Raw genomic sequence first — 17300 nt, 5'->3', positions numbered from 1 at the left:
GAGAAGGAATGGGTGACGTTTCGGGTCGAGACCCTTCTTTAGACTGATGTCAGGGGAGAGGGAGATACATAGATAAGGAAGTGTAAGGTGTGAAAACAGGACAAAGGGGATGAGGCTCAAGGAACATCTGCAGTTCCTTCCTACACAACTATCTCCTTTGTCTTGCTAACATTGAGGGGGAGAGGTTACAGTCCTGACACAAAGTTAATAACTTTTCTATCTCCTTCTTGAATTCCATCTCATGGTTGTTTGTGATGCAGTGGTGTCATCTGCAAACATGTAGATGGAGTTAGAGACGAATTTTGTCATACAGTCTAGTGTGTAGGGAGTGAGTAGGGGACGGAGAATGCATCCTCGTGTGGCATTGGTGTTTAGTTTAGTTTAGAGAAACAGCGCGGAAACAGGCCCTTCGGCCCACCGAGTCCGCGCCGACCAACGATCCCCGCACACTAACGCTCTCCTTCTGCGAGGGACAATTTATGCATACACCAAGCCAACCAACCTACAAACCTGTACGTCTTTGGAATGTGGGAGTAAACCGAAGATCTCGGAGAAGACCCACGCAGGTCACGGGGAGAACGTACAAACTCCCTAGAAACAGCACCCGTAGTCCGGATCGAACCCGGGTCTCTGGCGCTGTAAACGCTGTAGTGCAGCAACTCTACCGCTGCGCCACCGTGCCGACCACTGTGTTGCCTTACTGTGTCACCGTGCTTGTAAATCAGCATCTGGGCCATTCTTAGCCATTGGAACCTAATCAGATGTACAGCACTTTGGTCAACGTGGGTTGTTTTTAAATGTGCTATACAAATAAAATTGACTTGACTTGACGTGACGTGTGTGGCCAAAAATATGAAAAATTGTGGAATACATCTCTTCTAATTCTGAAAGCACTACAGGTATATTGTTTTGCATTGTGTATATGACTTATATATGTCAAAGTTTATCAAGTCAAATTTTTATATGTTATGCCGACAATGTTTATTTAGGGTCCGAGGTCAAATATGGCTGGTCACGTGTGTGACCTCACACGGAAGCAGTTTTTTCCATAAGTTTTATCTTACAAACTCTGTGAATTTTAAAAAGCTAGAATGTTCATATCTTTAGCAGACATGCATTATAGTTCTGTAGGTAGGAAAATAGCAACGAATAAGATTAATCTCTCGTTAAATAATTTTTTTAATGTGTTACTTTATGTGATTACTTTCAGTCTGAAGAAGGGTCTCGGCCCGAAACGTCACCCATCCCTTCTCTCCCGAGATGCTGCCTGACCTGCTGAGTTACTCCAGCATTTTGTGAATAAATACCCTTCGATTTGTACCAGCATCTGCAGTTATTTTCTTACAACATCTTTAGCAGACATGCACTATAGTTCTGTAGGTAGGAAAATAGCAACGAATAAGATTAATCTCTCGCAATAATTCTTTAAATGCATGACTTTATGTGATGGTGTCTGGTCACGTGTGTGACATTGTGGTTCACTTTCCGAAGAATGGCCCATCTGCAGCTCCATGGATCTCGAGTTTCCTTCTCCTTTTCTTCACCTTTCCCAATGGACCTCCTCCCTCTTGGTTCCATCTCCCCATCATTTCCCACCCTGCCTGGTTCCAGCTAACACTTACCAGACTCTGCCCGAGCCCACGTGGACCTCTTCCAGCGTTTGATTCTTGTTTCTCACGGGTCGGAAATGGAAATAGAAAGGGAGTTGTCAGTTTGCTGGGAGAGCTCTACTGATATTGACCTGTGAGTCAATAGGCGATAGAGGAACAGATATTTTGGACAAATAGCAGTGAGATATGATGAAAAATATATATTTACATTACTCAGGGATTTTTATTTCCCCATTATTAAATGTATTTTCAGTAGTATTCAAGGAGTGTCCTGGAGAGTTTGTTGTCACAGAAGATAGACACAAAATGCTTGGGTAACTCAGCAGGACAGGCAGCATCTCTGGATTGAAGGAATGGGTGACGTTTCAGGTATCTGTTGAATGTACCTGCAGAGACTACTGCCATCACTGAAGAGTTGGTTGGATGTATGTATGTTGCGGGCCAATGCTATAACTGAAAATCAGCATTATTTTGTCTTCTTGCTACGGAAATTATAATGGGAATATAAATGTGTTTGACACAAGACAGCCCAGGGGAGACTTGCACAATTCCATTTCAATTAGAATTTAATCTAAATTTGCAGGTTGAACAAATCATAAGGTTATAAGATCAAAAGTGATAGGAGCAGAATTAGGCCATTCGGCCCATCAAGTCTACTCCACCATTCAATCATGGCTGATCCATCTCTGCCTTCTAACCCCATTTTCCTGCCTTCTCCCCATAACCCCTGACACCTGTACTAACCAACAATCTAACTAATTTTGCCTTAAAAATATCCACTGATTGGACCGCCATAGCCTTCTGTGGCAAATTATTCCACAAATTCACCACCCTCTGCCTAAAGAAATTCCTCCTCATCTCCTTCCGAAAGGAACCTCCTTTAATTCCAGCACCGCCATTCAATGTGATCATGGCTGATCATTCTCAATCAGTATCCCGTTCATGCCTTCTCCCTATACCCCCTGACTCCGCTATCCTTAAGAGCTCTATCCAGCTCTCTCTTGAATGCATTCAGAGAATTGGCCTCCACTGCCTTCTGAGGCAGAGAATTCCACAGATTTACAACTCTCTGACTGAAAAAGTTTTTCCTCATCTCAGTTCTAAATGGCCTACCCCTTATTCTTAAACTGTGGCCCCTTGTTCTGGACCCCCCCCAACATTGGGAACATGTTTCCTGCCTCTAACGTGTCCAATCCCTTAATAATCTTATACGTTTCGATAAGATCTCCTCTCATCCTTCTAAATTCCAGTGTATACAAGCCTAGTTGCTCCAGTCTTTCAACATACGACAGTCCCGCCATTCCGGGAATTAACCTAGTAAACCTACGCTGCACGCCCTCAATAGCAAGAATATCCTTCCTCAAATTTGGAGACCAAAACTGCACACAGTACTCCAGGTTCGGTCTCATTAGGGCCCTGTACAACTGCAGAAGGACCTCTTTGCTCCTATACTCAACTCCTCTTGTTATGAAGGCCAACATTCCATTGGCTTTCTTCACTGCCTGCTGTACCTGCATGCTTCCTTTCAGTGACTGATGCACTAGGACACCCAGATCCCATTGTACATCCCCTTTTCCTAACTTGACACCATTCAGATAATACTCTGCTTCCTGTTCTTACCACCAAAGTGGATAACCTCACACTTATCCACATTAAACTGCATCTGCCATGCATCCGCCCACTCACACAACCTGTCCAAGTCGAGACCCTTCTTCAGACTGAGGTAAATTCTGCCTCTGTACAAAGCCTGGTGCTCAGTTGCTGCATCCTGTTTGTTCAGCAGTTGCTATTCATAAGGTCGCGACCATACGTTTTATTGCAAAACAAGATGGTCACATTGTCCTTACTTGCAACCGCAACATCACTAAAACGTCCTCCTTGAACGTGCCTCATTGTATTAACCTGCCTTGCGTTGTTATTTTCCTAATGGTTTTCCCTATTACCGAGATTGATACTTTATTCAGCCTCTGGAGCTTACTTTGGTCTCATCTTGTGCCTCGTGTGTGATCTCAGGCAGTAGCTGCACAGTCCCTCTTGCTTTCCATGCAGTTACTACACATCGGTTGCATTTGCTCGAGTATGACCTTATGTATGTTTATTTTTTTTCCCCTTAGTACCTAATCAGATGTGCAGCACTTTGGTCAACGTGGGTTGTTTTTAAATGTGCTATACAAATAAAATTGACTTGACTTGACTTGACTTATAAGCCGCGTTCCGACATCTCATTGACTTCCGCGTGCAACTGCCTCTCACCTGACCACAGTGCTGAACAAAAGACAGCAAATGCCTCTCGATGGAACGACCCAACTGCTTATTCCTCCTCTTTTCTTGTCCCACCAAACGTGGAGCGTGAACAGAAGACGTTGACCCCAAATGCTCTCATCTGGTCCCTCTCCAGCGTCAAGGTTTTGGACGCCTTCTTGCCACCAATATCAACAGCAGCTCAACTTTCTCCAGTGCTTTTCCAATGGTGCATCTCAGTACCCTGCTCCCACACAGCCTTGCTGGTATATGTGGATAGTCGAACATTGTCTTTCATTGGCGGGACTTATCCAAAGTCATGTCCGTATAGTCTCGCCCTATTACAGAACAATCTGTGGCAGGATCCAAACTCAAGAGTCAAGAGGGTCAAGAGTGTTTTATTGCCACGTGTCCCAAAACGGAACAATTAAATTATTACTTGCAAGAGCATAACAGAAACCGTAAACATGTGTAGGGAGGAAGTGCAGATGCTTGTTTAAACCGAAGATAGACACAAAACGCTGGAGTAACTCAGCGGGTCAGACAGCATCGCTGGAGAAAAGGAATAGGTAACCTTTCGGGTCTGAGAGTCGGGGAAACATGGAACTCTGAACATCGAACCTGGAACCCACAATAAACAACAGAAAAATATTACACACACACAGAGACACCGAGATCAAAAATAATGCCCCCAAGTCCTTGTAGTTTGGAGCTTATTTGGACGTTGTAGTGCTTAGTAGCCTGATGGTTGTAGGAAAGAATCTGCTCTTGAACCTGGATGTTACAGTTTTCAGGCTCCTGTACCTTCCTCCCAATGGCAGGAGTGAAGAGAGTGTGGCAGGGTCTCTGATGGTGCTGGTTGCCTTTTTGAGCCAGCGACTCTTCTAGATCCCTTTGACGGTGAAGAGGTCAGTACCAGTGATGGGCTGGGAAATGGACACCAACTTCTGCAATGTTCTTCATTCCTGGCCGTTTGAGTTGTCTGAGACAGACAGTCAATGAACAAACAGGGCAGCACGGTGGCACAGCGGTAGAGTTGCTGCCTTACAGTGCCCACAGCGCCTACAGCACCAGAGACCCGGGTACGATCCCAACGACGGTTGCTGTCCGTACGGAGATCGCACGTTCACCCCGTGACCTCTGTGGATTTTCTCCAAGATCTTCGGTTTCCTCCCACACTCCAAAGACGTACAGGTTTGTATGCTAATTGGCTAGGTATAAGTGAAAATTGTCCCTAGTGCGTATAGGATGGTGTTAATGTGCGGGGATCGCTGGTCGGCGCGGACTCGGTGGGCCAAAGGGCCTGTTTCTGCGCTGTATCTCTAAACTAAATTAAAACACAAGGGATAAATCCATTTCGTCTTCTCTTTGCCAATATAGCTTACGTCACGAGTCAATGATATGACCACACGCCACACTATTAATTTAAAAAGAAATAGAAAAACCTATAAAGGCACAGTAGATCAGGCTGCAGTTGTAGAGAGCAATACAGAGTTAATGTTTCAGGTCCTGGATCTTTATCAGAACCATTGCAAATCATCGATGAAGGGTCAAATGATGTATCCAACGGGACCTTGATCAACTGGTCCAAGGGATGGCAGAAGGAGTTTAACTCAGATAAATGCAAAGTGTCGCGGGTCGACCTGCGGTCGGCGGCCGATGAGAGCGTGGGGGGATCTGCCGGGAGGGGGGGGGGAAAGAACAATGGAGGATCCGGCAGGGGGGTATGGACGTGAGAGGGAGGGGGATGAACAATGGACAATGGAGGACCCGGCATGGGGGGATCGCTGTGGGGGAGGGGGGGTGGGGAGAATGAAGGAGGACCCAGCATACTTTGTAACTCTGTCAGCGCCCTTTACGTGGCGACTATTTGCATACCTTGGGTAAGCAAGCAAAGAATTTCACTGCGCTTGTCACATGTTACAATAAAGTATTCCATTCCATCCCGATAAGACAAACCAGGCCAGGACTTTCACTGAGCCAGTAGGGTGCTGGGGAGTGGTGTTGCAGAACAGAGAGATCTAGTTCTCTGAAAGTGGCAACGCAGGGAGATGAAGACGGCATTTAGTACGATTTCCTTCATCAGTCAATGCATGGAGTACAGGAGCTGGAATGTTCCATTACAGCTGTACAAGGCGCTTGTACATTTGTACCGTTTTGGTTCCCCCCCTAGAAGATGTCATCAAATTGGAAAGATTGCAAAAGAGATTTATGAGAACCTTGCTCGTTCTGGAGAACTTGAGTTATAAGGGGAGATTGGACAGGCTGGGGTGCAGGAAACTGAGGGGTAGTTTGTAAAACCATGAAGGGCATGAGATAAGATGGATAGCCACAGTCTTTTCCCCAAAGTTGGGGAGACTAAAACGAGAGGGCACGAATTTAAGGTGTGAGGAGACAGATTAAAAAGGGACAACTGTTTCCACACAGAAGGTGGGTAAAAATCTGGCATTTAAGACGTTTTAAATTGCTACATAAATAGGAAAAGTTTGAAGAGATATGGCCCAGGTGCAGGCAAGTGGGACTAGCTCTATTAAGTAACTCGGTCGGCATGGCAGAGTTGGGCTGAAGGGCCTGTTTTCTGTACTGTATGAATCGATGGTTCCAAGTGAACAGTCTAAATCCTGGCCCTATCTTACCTGGGACTGAAATATTAATTCTGTTTCACTTTTCATATCTGCTGCCTGATATGTTGAGTGTTTCCACCTTTTTCAGTTTTCTATTTCAGATCCAACATCTACAGTTTTTTAAAATTATAAATATAATTATGTAATTGGGAAAAGCCAACATTTTGGTAGAGGTATGCTCCAACTTTCACTGAGCCCATTTAAAGAAGCCTACAATTATAAATCTGATTATAATTATAATTGTGGGTTCCTTTAAATGGCCTTTGTGAATGTTGGAGCAAACCTCTACCAATTTGTTGGCTTTTACCACCCACAGCTCATTGCGTATTGCTTATCATCATTGCAGCCTTCTATAATACAAACAGGAAAATCATGTCCAAACATTCCAACTAATCACCAAATCCCTCGCAAACTTTCTCATCTGTTTCCAGCTTTCCAATATATACCGAACAGCCAAAACATTATGACCACTGACAGGTGAAGTAAATAACATTGATTATCTTGTTACAATGGCACCTGTCAAGGGGTGGGATATATTAGGCAGCAAGTGAACAGTCAGTTCTTGAAATTGATGTGTTGGATGCAGGAGAAATGGGCAGGAGTAAAGACCTGAGCGACTTTGACAAGGGCCAAATTGTTATGGCCAGACGACTGGGTCAGAGCATCTCTGAAACGGCAAGGCTTATGGGGTGCTCCTGGTCAGCAATGGTGAGTACCTACCTACAGTGGTCCGAGGAGGGACAAACCACAAACCGGCGACAGACAGGGTGTTGGGCGCCCAAGGCTCATCGATGCGCGAGGGCAACGAAAGCTATCCCGTCTGGTCCGAACCGACCGAAGGTTGACTGTGGCACAAGTCACAGAAAATTGTAATGGTGGTCACGGGAGGAATGTGTCACAATACACAGTGCATCACACCCTGCTGCCTATGGGGCTGCACACGGAGGACCAACAGCATATTAGGCAGGTGGTCATAATGTTTTGGCTCATCAGGTCATAATGTTTTGGCAGATTGGTATATATCCCTTCCTTCACTATTTCTGGCATCTTGTCTTCAGCCCTTGCTTGGCATGTGCTAATCTTATTTTAGTTTCAACTAATGTCTTCTGTTGCACCAAGTCTTTTGCAATGTTGTAAAGTTACCCAGTTTTACTCTCCACAGCCAAGGGCTTCCATTCAAACCCTTCCTCGTCACTAGTGCAGCGTATTGGACTTTCCTGAAGTGGTCACGAGCAGTGCTTCAACTATTTCAGTGTCACTCACCCTTGAGCCTTTATCACAAAATTTCATTCACCCTCGACTAAATTCTCTTATGTTTTTTGGCAAATTTTTGTCTTATTCTCCCCTGTGTGAAAAAATATATATAAAGACCTGAATAAATTAAGTCATTCACCCCTCTAGTTTCATTCACCCCAAAATAATTTCATTCACCCTTGGGTGAACCATTCACCAGTTTAATAAGCGCTGGGGTAGAGTATCGCTTTCACTTGCTCACTGAGCCATGAAGCATCAAGTGAACACTGGTTATTATGGCAGCCATTTGAAATGGCAAGCAATGTACAATGATGTTACAGGAAGTGGCACAGTCACCATATGAATACAGTCTTTTACGGTACTTGCACATCACCAACCTTTGTAACTACTATCTACACACCATCATTCCAACCTCAAGTTTACATTTTAGCAACAGATATCAGAGACCCTTCTGTAAATGGCTTCTGGTGTTATGTTAGCTTTCTATGTAGTGATTCCATCTCCTCAATAAATGGCAGACGGTGATAAAGCCTTCAATAGTAAATCGAATTTCTCAGAGACTCGTGTGACAAATACCAATGTGCATCCATTATTTATTCACAAAATGCTGGAGTAACTCAGCAGGTCAGGCAGCATCTCGGGAGAGAAGGAATGGGTGACGTTTCGGGTCGAGACCCTTCTTCAGACTGATGTCAGGGGGGCGGGACATAGGAAGGATATAGGTGGAGACAGGAAGATAGAGGGAGATCTGGGAAGGAGGAGGGGAAGGGAGGGACAGAGGAACTATCTGAAGTTGGAGAAGTCGATGTTCATACCACTGGGCTGCAAGCTGCCCAGGCGAAATATGAGGTGCTGTTCCTCCAATTTCCGGTGGGCCTCACTATGGCACTGGAGGAGGCCCATGACAGAAAGGTCAGACTGGGAATGGGAGGGGGAGTTGAAGTGCTCGGCCACCGGGAGATCAGTTTGGTTAATGCGGACCGAGCGCAGGTGTTCAGCGAAGCGATCGCCGAGCCTGCGCTTGGTTTCACCGATGTACCATCTGCAGTTATTTTCTTATACTGCATCCATTATTTGCAAGGTTCTTGCCCGAACGCTGCACCTTAATAAGTACAGCAAGCATCTGATACCAATTTGTTCAGGGTTATCGCCTTGTTCATTATAAATCAGTTACTTTGCTTACTTGTGAATAAGAATTGACAAGAAAAAGATACGTTGAAAATACTTCTAATTTGGCAGGGCTCGTGTTCGTTTATAGACGAAAAAGGGGTTAGATACTTAAACAGCACCTCCCGTGACTTCAGGCCACACCAAAGCACTTTGCAACCAATTAAGTTTTTGAAGGTAATGAAGTTTTGAAGTTTTTGAACATAATTGGAAGATTGGCCAGAATATCCTGCATCCTCCTTGCAACATAGTGAGAGATGGTTTTAGTTTGAAGAAGCCATGCTTAATGAACTGAGTCAACCCACTTGCAAGTCTGATATCAAACCGGAGAAGTCTCTGGTGCTTCAGGGCACTGGGATGCACTGGAAGTAGACATTTATCACTGGGAAATAATACTGCAAACAAGAGCCAAATCAGCTTTGGGTGTACAACATTTGGTGGCACAGCGGTAGAGTTGCTGCCTTACAGAACCAGAGAACCGGGTTGGATCCTGACCACAGGTGCTGTCTGCGTGGAATTTGTACGTTTTCCCTGTGACCTGCGTGGGGGTTTTCTCCGAGATCTTCGGTTTCCTCCCACACTCAAACACGTACAGGTTTGTAGGTTAATTGGCTTGGTATAACTGTAAAATTATCCCTAGTGTGTGTAGGATAGTGTTAATGTGCCGGGGTCGCTGGTCGGTGTGGACTCGGTGGGCCGAAGGGCCTGTTTCCGCGCTGTGAACTGTAACTAAAACATTTTCTATACTGGAAAGCTAATAGCTGATTAAAGTCTCCGCAGAGTTACACACGCCAAGTGTATAGGACACATTTGACAAATCTTCTACATACGAGGTTTTCTCAGTGGTGTGGTTGGGCCATTCTAAACTGGGGAACCCACACAAGGGAAATCAAGCCAATCAAAAGAAACAAATCGGTCAAATAATGTAAAAATATCTAAGGCTGCGAATAAAATTTGGACCACTTTACCTCAATTTCCTATCGCTAGCCAGTCAATGATCAACATCCTTTTTAGACAGGCATTTCCGAAGATACTTTTTTTGTAAAAGGTTAAGGTGCACATCATATATATATTTTTTTAAATAGGAGCAATGTTATCTCAAAAATGAAACCGGAATTTGAAATGCTGGTTCTGCAGTCTCCTCCCATGTAATTTATGTGGAATGCAACAGCTAAATCAGCTGAATAACACCAAGGCTCTGTGGGGGAGGGTCACAGTCTAGGGTCCTTCCGCTTCTGGTCATGGGCGAGGGGGGGGGGGAGGGGCAGGGTGTGATGGAGACGCCCCTCAAAATAAGGGAAGGGATTCCATGCCAGTGGGCCACATGAGTGGCATGGGTGGGGGGTAATTTTGTGTAATTGGTGTATTGAATGTATGTATATATAGCCTCCGAGAATGTCGGCTGATGTTTTGTAAGGAGCATGTTTTGTATATATTTATTTCTCGAATAAAGTATATTTTGAAATTATATATATTTTTTAAAAGGCCATTGCAGACAAACAATGCAAGGAGAGAAAAAGAACAGCAATTTCCGGCACATTCTACACCCAGAGCTAAAATAGCTTGCTTTGCTGTTGCCTAAAAATGTCCTTTGGTTTCAATTAGAAATGTGCTCTCAGAAAAAAAAAATGCAAGGAATTGTGCGCCTATTTTTGAACTGGTGTGGCACAGTGCAATTCCAGGCAGTCAGTCTACGTGTTTAAACCTGGAACATGACCAATTGTGGGTCAACTGTGGGTTAGCTCACTGCCACTAAAATGAAAAGAACTGGTCGCGAGTTTTGTTAAAATTCTCTAAATTGGCCTTGGATATAAATCTGCTTGATATTTGTACAGAATGTTTTTAGTGTGGTAAGCAAACTGGCATCACAAAAAGCTGGAGTAACTCAGCGGGTCAGGCAGCATCTCAGGAATGGGTGATGTTTCGTGTCGAGACCCTTCTTCGGACTGATGTCAGGGGAGGGGGCAGGACAAAGAAAGGATGTAGTTGGAGACAGGAAGACAGTTAAGAGAACTGGGAAGGGGGAGGGAAAAGAGAGGGACGGAGAAGCTATCTAAGCAAACTGGCATGGCGACCACTGGCGGTGCTATGCTTCAAGAAACCTGAACTCCATGTATTAATAGAGAGCAGTTCAATTGTAATGGATGCTGTAAATGTAGGCATTGGAGCTGCTGGAGGTATACGTTCAATGGGAATGGGAGGGCTCTTCAAAACTATATGGATGATTTCAAGAATGAGAGTAGCTCATGACAAGGCAGAACACAAAATGCTGGAGTATCTGAGCGGGTCAGGCAGCATCCCTGGAGAGAAGGAATGGGTGAGAGAAGGAATGGGTTTCGGGCGGAGACCCTTCTTCAGACCGAAGCTCATGACAAGATGTGTATTTTCTAGAAAGTCTCAAGTCAGTAAGTACCCATCAGCCTGAAGAAGGGTCTCGACCCGAAACGTCACCTATTCCTTCTCTCCCGAGATGCTGCCTGACCTGCTGAGTTACTCCAGCATTTTGTGAAATAATACCTTCGATTTGTACCAGCATCTGCAGTTATCTTCTTATAAGTACCTGCTGTACATTGACAGAGAGAACAATGAAGTTAAAAAGAGGATGGAGGGGAAAACGACACAGTATTACTTGTGTTAAATGCCACTCTGAGCTAAGAATAATGAAACAGCTCACACTTGTCCTTCGCATCTACCCCTCACCAACATACAACATTTTCTTCTACTCTTCCTGCTCCCGTCACCCAGTTTCTTTCCCCCTCCACTTCCTCCATCTGTTCACCTCATAAGGTCATTCAGCCCATCAAGACGACTCTGTCATTCAATCATGGCTGATCTATCTCTCCCTCTTAACCCCATTCTCCTGCCTTTTGCCCATAACCTCTGATACCCACACTAATCAAGAATCTATCTCTGCCTTAGACATATCCACAGATGGCCTCCACAGCCTTCTTCAAATTTGCTAGTGTTACTTTTAATCCCATCATCTAAATCATCAATATATATTGTAAATAGTTGCGGCACTCCACTCGTCACTGGCTGCCATTCTGACAGGGACCCGTTTATTCCTACTCTTTGTTTCCTGTCTGCCAACCAATTCTCTATCAATGTCAATAACCTACCCCCAATACCATGTGCTCTAATTTTGCCCACTTATCTCCTGTATGGGACCTGATCAAAGGCTTTCTGAAAGTCCAGATACTTTACATCCACTGGCTCCCCTTCATCCTTTTTACTTGTCACATCCTCAAAAAATTCCAGATTAGTCAAGCAGGATTTCCCCTTCATAAACCCATGCTGACTTGGACCAATCCCTTTACTGCTATCCAAATGCGCCATTATTACTTCTTTAATAATTGACTCCAGCATCTTCTCCACCACCGATATCAGGCTAACTGGTCTATAATTCCCTGTTTTATCTCTCTTCTTTCTTCCTCTTTGGAATGAAATAATCCTGCATCTTCTGGATTATGCCCGGAAATTCCTGCCATTGCTGCTCCACCATCATTCCTGACAGGATCCTTTTCCAGTTGACCTTGGCCAGCTCCTCTCTCATGCCTTCATAGTCCCCTTTGGTCAACTGCAACACTGACATTTCTGATTTAACTTCTCCCTCTGAAATTGCAGATTAAAACATCATAATATGGCCACTACCTCCTAGCGGTTCCTTTACCTTGAGTTCCCTTATTAAATCTGGTTCATTGGACAACACTAAACCCAGAATTGCTTTTTCTCTGGTTGGCTCCAGTACAAGCTGCTCTAAGAATCCATCCCGGAGGTACTCTACAAATTCCCTTTCTTAGGGTCCAGAAGCAACCTGATTTTCCCAGTCTACCTGCATATTGAAATCTCCCATAACCACGGTGGCATTACGTTTGTTACATGCCAATTTTAAACTCCTGCTGCATCTTGCACCCTATATCCAGGCTACTGTTTGGGGGCATGTAGATAACTCCCATTAGTGTCTTCTTACCTTCACAATTCCTCAATTCTATCCACAGCGACTCTACATCGTCAGTCCCTACATCACTCCTCGCCAGGGACTGAATTCCATCCCTCACCAACAGAGCTACCCCACCTCCTCTGCCCACCTGCCTGTCCTTTCTATAGGACGTATAACCCTGAAAATTCAGTTCCCAGTCCCGATCCTCCTGCAGCCACGTCTCTGTAATCCCCACAATGTCATATCTGTGGGGATGACAATCTCTAACTGAGCCTCAAGCTCATCCACCAATCTCTAACTGAGCCTCAAGCTCATCCACTTTACTTCTTATACTTTGCGCATTCATATATACTTTTAATCCATTACTCACCTCACCTTTCACATCGATTCCTATTTCACTTGGCCAAGCTTTCTGTCCCATTAATTCTGGTGTCCTTAACTTTTCCGATACTCTTTCCCTTTAACTGCATCCTTGTATTTTCAAGTTGTCTCCTCCTCCCCCCACCCCCCACTGTTTAGTTTAAACCCACCCGTGTAGCAGTGGCAAACCTTGTACTTGATGAACCTTCCGTACTTGATGAAATGAAACTGCCTCCAAGTAAATGGCAGCACGGTGGCGCAGCGGTAGAGTTGCTGCCTTACAGCGCCGGCCGCGCCAGAGATCCGGGTTCGATCCTGACTATGGGTGCCGTCTGTACGCAGTTTGTACGCTCTCCCCGTGACTGCGCGGGTTTTCTCCGAGAACTTCGGTTTGCTCCCACACTCCAAAGACATAATGGTTAATTGGCTTGGTACATGTGTAAATTGTCCCTTGTGCGTAGGATAGTGTTAATGTGCGGGGATCGCAGACTCAGTGGGCTGAAGGGCCTGTTACCGCGCTGTATCTCTAAACTAAACATTTGTGAATGCAGAAGGCATTACTTTTGGTCCCACCACAAATCACGTTTGCAATTCCCTCCTGTTCCCAACTCAGTATGACTGCGATGCATTTGTTTGCTACTTTTTGTCCAATTTATCCCTGGGCTACTTTGGTGAGACTAGATGTCAAGTCAAGTCAAGTCAATTTTATTTGTATAGCACATTTAAAAACAACCCACGTTGACCAAAGTGCTGTACATCTGATTAGGTTCCAATGGAAAAAAAATGAAACATACAGTAGCACACAAACAGTTCACAGCGCCTCCTCAATGAGCCTCAAACGCTAGGGAGTAGAAAAAGGTTTTGAGCCTGGACTTAAAGGAGTCGATGGAGGAGGCAGTTCTGATGGGGAGAGGGATGCTGTTCCACAGTCTAGGAGCTACAACCGCAAAAGCGCGGTCACCCCTGAGCTTAAGCCTAGACCGCGGGATAGTGAGTAGCCCCAAGTCGGCCGACCTGATGGACCTGGAGTTAGAGAGGGGGGTTAGAAGATTTTTGATGTAGGGGGGGAGTGTCCATTTAGGGCTTTATACGTGAATAGGAGGAGCTTGAAGTTGATTCTGTACCGTACAGGGAGCCAGTGGAGAGAGGCCAGAATCGGGGTGATGTGGTCCCTTTTACGGGTACCCGTCAGGAGTCTCGCTGCGGCGTTTTGGACCAGTTGCAGGCGGGACAGGGAAGATTGGCTGATCCCAGTGTATAGGGAGTTGCAGTAGTCTAGGCAGGAGGAAATGAAAGCATGAATGATTTTTTCTGTGTCGTCGAATTGGAGGAAAGGTTTGATTTTAGCTATGGTTCAAAGTTGGAAGAAGCTGGCTTTTACCACAGCGTTGACTTGCTTATCAAATTTTAATGCAGAGTCAAATATCATGCCGAGGTTTTTGACATGCCGTTTGACTAGACAGGATAGACTTCCAAGACTGCCTGTTATCAATTTGATGGAGTCGGGGGGGCCGAATAGGATGACCTCAGACTTGCTCTCATTTAATTGGAGGAAGTTCTGTGCCATCCAACATTTTATGTCCTCAAGGCAGTGTAAGAGGCTGTTTAAATTTGACTGGTTGTTGGGTTTCAGGGGGAGGTAAAGCTGAGTGTCATCGGCATAGCAGTGGAAAGAAATGCCGTGTCTTTGAATGATTTGGCCAAGGGGGAGCATGTATAGAGAGAAGAGAATGGGGCCTAGGATGGAGCCTTGTGGAACTCCGCAGGAGAGGCTAGTTGGAGCAGAGGAATAACTGCCTATGTTGATGGCGAAACTCCTATCTTTGAGGTACGAAGCGAACCAGCTCAGGGCAGTGCCATCAATGCCAACCGCGTATCGGAGACGGTCAATAAGGATGGTGTGGTCCACTGTATCAAACGCTGCGCTGAGGTCGAGAAGGAGCAGGATTGCACAGTCGCCGGTGTCGATGGCGAGAAGCAGGTCGTTGTGTACCTTCAACAAGGCAGACTCTGTGCTGTGGTGGGCTCTGAAACCTGACTGGAAACTTTCCAGGATGGTGTTTTGGTGCAGGTAGGGCACTAATTGGTTTAGAATTGCCTTTTCAAGGACTTTTGACAGGAATGGCAGTTTGGAAATGGGTCTGTAGTTGCTAGGCAAGGTGGGGGTCTAGGTTAGGTTTTTTCAGTAGGGGCTGGACCACCGCGTGCTTGAAACTGGTTGGAACAGTGCCAGTGGCCAGAGAACTGTTGATAATAGAGAGGATGCTGGGACCGGCTATTGCAATGACATCCTTCAGAAGGGCAGTGGGGGCAGGATCAAGGGGGCAGGTTGCAGGTTTCATAGCGGAGACAAGCTTTGCAAGGGAGGATAGAGTGACGGGTTGGAAGCAGTCCAATTTAGATGAACAGACTAGTGAGACAGCTAGGTCATGGGTGGGAGGGGAAATGTTCATTCTAATGTTCTCAACTTTGTTGGTGAAAAATTTAGCGAATTCTTCGCACTTAGCAGGGGACCCAACTAAGCTGGTACTGGGGGCAGGACATATGACAGAGGTAATTGTTCTAAATAGGACCTTGGAGTTATGAGAGTTTTTGGAAATAAGGTCGGAGAAGTATTGTGCTCTAGCAGACTTTACTGCTTCCTGGTATTTGAGAAGGTTGTTTCTCAGAATTTCGAAGGAAATTTGAAGCTTGTCACATTTCCACCTCCTTTCTGATTTTCTGCACTCCCTTCTTAGGGCTTTGGTGGAGTCATTGAGCCACGGCCGACCTTTGGGCTTAGGCTTTTTCATTTTAAGGGGAGCGATAGAATCCAGGATGGAAGAGCAAGTGATATTAAATAAAGAGGCGAGATCCTCAGTGCTGAGATGGGGGGGGGGGGAGGCCTCAATAGTGCAGATGTTGGGGACAGCTGTGAGAGCCTCGGAGAATTTACTGGCAGTCAATGAATTTATGTCGCGGGAGTAGCGAACAGGGAGATGAGATTTTGCGGGAGATAAAGGCAGAGATGCGTCAAAAATGATAGCGCTGTGGTCCGATAGACAGGCTTCAGTAGTTTCAATGTTGTTGATTGGGAATCCGGACGATAACACTAGGTCGAGAGTATGGCCTAACTTGTGAGTGGGTCCCGTGGTGTGAAGAGTCAGATTGAAGGACTCAACCAGGTGCATAAATTCACTCACAAGAGGCTTAGTGGGACAGCAAACATGAATATTAAAGTCACCAAGAATCATGATCCGGTCAAATTTGGGCAAAATGCTAGAAATCAGATCAGCAAATTGGGTGATGAAGTCCTTATGCATTTTTGGTGGGCGATACACAAGAACAATTAAGAGGGGATAGGCTAGGCCTACTTTAATTAGTTGCACCTCGAAACTGGAGAAATGATCAGCGTTCAGGAGGCGGCAGTTGAAATGTTTCTTAAACACAGTGGCTAAGCCCCCACCGCGTCCGGAGAGCCTAGGCGAGGTGAAGAAGTTAGTTATCAGGACAGAGTTCCACGAGTGGAGCAAGCTCACCAGGGTTAAGCCAGGTTTCTGTGAGCAGTAAGAAGTCCAATCCACGGGTGATGAAGAAGTCGTTGAGGATGAAGGTCTTGTTCTGTAGGGATCTTGCGTTGATCAGGGCCACTTTAGCAGGGACAGCAGGGACAGCAGGTGAGCTTCTGTCCGGTAGCGGGCGGAGGTTCAGGGAGACCACGCCGCTGCGCTTCACAGATGGCCTTGCTGGGAGCCCACGGGCCGGCAGTCCAGGGACCGGGATGATCGGTCGAAGAGCGGCATACCTGAGCTCGAGGGAGCGCCGGTGGATGGAGCTGTAAGGTCGACCAGGTCCGACTTCGCAGCGCTGGGCGAGGTAGGCCGCTGTTGGATGAGCGCGGGCGAGGTTTTTTAAATTTTCGAATGTTCCCGCGCGTTTACCCCGCCTCCTAGCGCGGTGCGTGCGGCGGTGGTGGATGTAAGGCTGGGCCCGCACATCTACCGGGAGTTGATCGAGGAGCGATCGCTGGAAGAAACTTTGTCCGGGACCTGGACTGAAGAAGTCGACGACGGAGGGTCGGATCAACAGGAGGGTTCGGCGGTCGTAAACCAAAGTGGCTCGAAC

Source organism: Rhinoraja longicauda, chromosome 2 (genome assembly GCF_053455715.1).
Source record: "Rhinoraja longicauda isolate Sanriku21f chromosome 2, sRhiLon1.1, whole genome shotgun sequence".
NCBI lineage: Eukaryota > Metazoa > Chordata > Chondrichthyes > Rajiformes > Arhynchobatidae > Rhinoraja > Rhinoraja longicauda.
This window is presented reverse-complemented; position numbering follows the sequence as displayed.